The sequence below is a fragment of the Montipora foliosa genome, chromosome 3 (assembly GCF_036669935.1).
Source record: "Montipora foliosa isolate CH-2021 chromosome 3, ASM3666993v2, whole genome shotgun sequence".
Taxonomy (NCBI): domain Eukaryota; kingdom Metazoa; phylum Cnidaria; class Anthozoa; order Scleractinia; family Acroporidae; genus Montipora; species Montipora foliosa.
In genome coordinates, this window is record NC_090871.1 from 54,993,513 (window position 1) to 54,998,512 (window position 5,000).

Below are 5,000 nucleotides of genomic sequence, written 5' to 3' on the forward strand. Positions count from 1 at the left end.
CTATGCTCACAAGTTTGGTAAATTCCCTCAGTGTAGTTAAGTGTTTCTTGAATTTACCACATTTTTGTCTTGTTGAGTGGAGGGTAGTACTTGTATGGGAAGTTTGTTTTCCCTACTACTACCTTTCACATTAGGCTGCCCATCCATTTTGGTTGGAAAACTGTTACTGAATTACATTAAACTATAAAAGAATTAAGTTTTCCCTGATATTCCACCCCTTGCTTCAAACTGTCTCTTCTATTATTTTTCTCTCATAATACTGTGCTTTCATCCTCCATGATGAAGATCTAAATGGACCTTCTTTACTCATCTCATATGTTTATTTAAGCCATCCTACATGCAGCAAAGATCTGAGACACATACTGATTGACAAACTAATTATTATTGTCTTCATTAGGAAGTCAAGGTTTGATCAAACCACCTCTTACATGTAGTTTCAGACATTAAATGCAGCTCAGACATCATTTGATGTCATTCAATAGAACTTCAAAGAGATTGAATGCAGTTCAACTAATGCCGATGTTTTTAAGACCTACATGTACAGTCTCAGACAAAATTGTTGAAACAATGTTGTTTTGGAAAATCGGCTCAGAAATTCGGGTTGAAACAGCTTTGTGAGGGAAGAGTGAGCCACGAAAGATTCAAATCTGTATAGTCAAGTACTGTTCCAACACATTTTGTCACACACTGTAGCCCTAAATGAAAATTGAATTACATGTAAAGCTTTGAGGGAAATCTTTTAGAGAAAAATTAATAATTAAATTTTTGAGATGACTTATTTGATAATGTTTGAAGTTTCAAATGTGGTCAAACTATAGATTTTAAAATATTGAAGTGATGCTTTATGCTTTGCTCTGTGCATTTTAACTAGTTCGTTACCTAAATTTCAGGTTGTTGCTGTAACATCATGACCAAGAAAATTTTATGTTGATGAATCTTTCCCCTACAAAACAGGTGACTGCAAAAGGTCTGCAAGAGACAAGAATCATGAGAAAATGGATTAAGAACTCATGTTTTCATATTATAAAGTAGTTTGATTATAGTAATTCAATAATGGCCTTAAGTGAATTTCTTGCTGTGAGCCAGTCAGTAAAGTTAAAGTTAGACAAAAATGAGAAAGTTCTAATTCCAGAACAGAGCAATCATAATTACAAAATTATCATGGTGGGTGACAAAACATTTATGAAAATGTTTCAAAATTATCTGAAACTATGGGCACAGTAGTTTTCATATTTTTTAAAATACTATTTCTGATATTTGCGGTTATTGTGTTATAATTAATTACAGTAAATTTCATTTGGAAGCACACCACAGAATGTCTAGGATTACAACGTCTTACAAGCTCATTGTACATACCTGCAATAACATGGTCTTTAGTAATGTTATTCAGAAAAGTCTGGAAATCAGATCTTTGGTTAACACGTTTCCTCCTTTCAAGAAAACAAAATCGAAAATAAGCAGTTAGTGATTTCATCACTACAGCAGAGACAAGAAATATAGCAACCACCTTTAAGATGTCAAGGTCAATTATGTAAGCTGCAGTATTCTACATGTAATTCAAAATTTTGCTTTCAAAAATAAGTGAGTGTTACTACTACTGACAGCAATAAAGAGCAAAATATAATTATAGTTCAATAAAGTTTAAGAAAGGCCGTGTACAAATACTTCACTTTAGTATTTACCTGTTTTTATAGAAGAATGGAATTTTGGATTTTACATAACAAATGGTTTGCAGTCTGCTCGGGATTAAGCATGTGTTTTAACAACCTATGATATTGCTTTACAGATGTCTAGGGTAGGGTAGTTACATCACAAAATTAATTAATCTACAATCATGGACAAAGAGTTCAGGATAATTTCCTGTTTTTTACACTTGTGGACCAGAACCTGAAAACAAGTCCATGAATGCCTCCTCCCCCTACCCCTACCCCACCCCAGCAAATGGGTAAAATAAGCCATTGTGGGGAGGGTGAGTCTTAAAACATTGTACATGTATCAAGATTTACCTCACGCATTAAAAGATAAAAATCCCTAGGCCTTCTGATAGGGTGCGATTAAAAACTGCAAATTATGCGATTTTTTCAGGGCAGATTGTGCGATTAGAAAGGCCAATTATGCGATAAATAATGTAAATTACGCGATTTTTTTCTCATCAATTTTAAGCTTGTTTTATAAGGTTTCAGGTTAAGAAAAACACTTTTTTGCTGCCCTAACGACATTTTGAACACAAAGGAACAGTAATTACCGGTATTTATCGCGATCGACATGAGTTGGGGTAAATAAAAAATATGAGGTCTTCTACACTACCGGTGCACCACGTTAAAAGTTGAAAGGACACAGCTAACATGCCAAATGAATGATCAAGGTGCTTGTCAACCACGAACTTCCGAAGATGGTCAATCACAATAGGGACATACCCCCAATTATACGAGAGAAAATAAGCCACGGCTTTCTCTGGCCGCCGGCTTTCAGAAGACTCGAATGTTCACCCCGTTTTAATGGTACAAAATCTACGTTCACGTCTTCTTCAAGCCGCGGCTTATATTCGACCTGGGAATATATATTCGTATAAACAGTTCCTTTTGCGTATTTTGTACACCGTGGCCAGAGTAAGCCGCGGCTTATTTTCTCTCGTATAAAAGGCCCTAATATTGCACGAGGAGAAAAACATCAGTCCATCGTCCACGTGGAGCGTACCTGTGACGTACTTAATTCTTGCTCGATCGTGAGCTGTCAGATTGGGCGGAAGGTGGGAACTTCCTTCTTCGTCGAAGAAAAAGCGAGGGTTTTCACAACAAACTTATCCATGAGTAAGTTTTTATTAGTTTTCAACGAAAGAAACTACATTTTGCCAAAAAACTTCCAACTTCGCTTATTTTTCACAAATCTCTTCTCTAAGAGAAGGCAACTGTGTCATTTCAGTGGTGTGTATATAAGGTTGTGTTTGTGTTACACCAATAGAAGGAGACTCGTACCAGGTCCCCGACATGAAAAATGAAGCCTTGAACTTCGAATGTTTACGAAATCGAAGGTGACAAAGGCTTTTTAGCCTTTTTCCAAGATAAATCATCTTAAAAATGGCGTATTTACGCAGGAATTTCTAAGAAACGTATTGATTTATGTTTCATTTTATGAATTTTGTGCGTCCTTTTGTGAATTATGCGATTTTTCGTGAATTGTGCGATCGGATGCGATTTGAGGTCGATTGTGCGAAATCGCACTATCGCGTAATATCAGAAGGCCTGTTATGGACAAGGAAGTTATATGATTCTGTCAGAGATTCTCGCCTCACAGGAAAGACCCTAGTCACAGTCTTCCACCTTTTTAGTTATGGACACCAACAGAACATGTTCCAAATGGATCTACTTTAATCTTAACCCATTGACTCCTGGGGGTTCCCCATTGACGAGTAAAATCGTCCGGCATAAGACTGAGTAAAATACTATGTATGGCCGGTTTTGGCCGGTGAATGTAGGTTGTGTCACCCCATCGCCTTGTCGCCCCAAGTTAAGTCGTCCCAACCTCAGGGGTTCCCATCAGTGATCATTCTGTTGTTATGTTTCTTTTCGATGAATTTTGTTTATGCTTTATTTAATAAACGTAGACTCGTTTACGTGCTCTGACTGCCGACGAGTCTTGGGTACTGTTTAATTGAAAAATTTTACCAGATTTGTGTTTGCGCTGGTCTTCAATCAAAGGTATTGCTGGGAATGGAGAAAACTTATACAAGTTTCAAGTTTTAACTTCTCAAGCTACATGTACATGCTTTTCTAAAGTGCGTTGTACTTCGTAAGTCGTTTGAGTTAATCGATCAATGAATAGATTACAAACTTTAACTTCATAAGCGAAGTTACATGTTATAAGTTACATAACTTATATGTTATAAGTCGTTAGAGTTAATCGATCGAAGAATCTTGAAAACTTTTACTTAATAAGCGAATTTTCTTGTAATAAATCGTTCAAGGTCAATCGATCTTCTACATTTATTGATCGATAAATCTTACAAAACTTTAACTTCGTAAGCAGAGTTATGATTATATAGTGACAAGGGTATCAGGAGCCCATGGGCGCCTGAGTGTATTTAAAAGTTGGGGCGACGTAACTTGGGGCGACAAGGCGATGGGGCAACACAACCTGACACCTGGCCGGTGAGTGAGTGCTTAATGCCCATTGTTTGCGTCCACAAAGATTGCCATGACGGTATGAGTTGAGGCACTCATGGTGCGTTTACTTTGCAGTGACCTTGCAGTGAAAATTCATTCAGTTTATCGTTCAACCAATTAATGATTTTTATTAAGCTTATCACCTTTATTGCAATAAATGACATCTATGTGTCAGATAACTGCTGTACGTAGGTCACCACGACATAGGAAATTAGGCTAAACTACAGAATACAGGGCCACTTTTAACCATCCATCAAACGAGCCGGCTCGTTTGCTCTTTGATCATCAATAATCACAGGCTCATGCGCTCTTTATGTCAAATGCGATGGCTCGTTTGGCTCGGTAGTGGATGAAAGAAAGGCGAATAATTAGTATGATTTTAAGTCTCGTGTGGACAACGTAGCACTGATTTACCGATTAATTATAAGCCTAAGGGCTCGTTTCGGTGATTGGGCCTTTAAGCACTCTTTTAAAATTTTAGCTTTCATTTTACAGTTCGGTTAACTACACTTTTCTCGAGATCGTGTAATGAAAAAAACCGAATATAGCATTCGTTCAACTTCCGAGCCAAACAAGCCAAACGAGCTGCAAAATATATGAACCCAAGACTAACGTCGTACAAATTATTTCCCACTGCCGAACCAAACGAGCTGAGCCGGCTCGTTTGGTCCATGGTTAAAAGTGGCCCAGTCCATTCTGTAGTTGTATTAAATGACTAAAGTCAGTCTGGGTTCAGCATGGAAGTCGCTGGTGGAACATTTCATTTAAAGCAAGATCGAGATTCGCTAATGGTATTTAAAGAGCGGAAGAGGTTGTACGAGAAGACATTGATGAACT

At 37.4% G+C, this 5,000-nt stretch overlaps 1 protein-coding gene across 2 annotated transcripts in view; it reads right to left on the minus strand.

Annotated features, from left to right (window-relative positions):
- LOC137997679 (protein NLRC3-like) overlaps positions 1-5,000 on the minus strand; it is a 23,289-nt gene that overhangs the window by 17,519 nt on the left and 770 nt on the right. For both annotated transcript variants that reach the window (XM_068843817.1, XM_068843816.1), the window contains exons 4-5: positions 1,357-1,430; positions 880-969 (exon numbers count right to left, since the gene is read on the minus strand). The gene's annotated coding sequence lies outside the window, so the exon portion shown is untranslated. The remainder of the gene's footprint in view (positions 1-879; positions 970-1,356; positions 1,431-5,000) is intronic.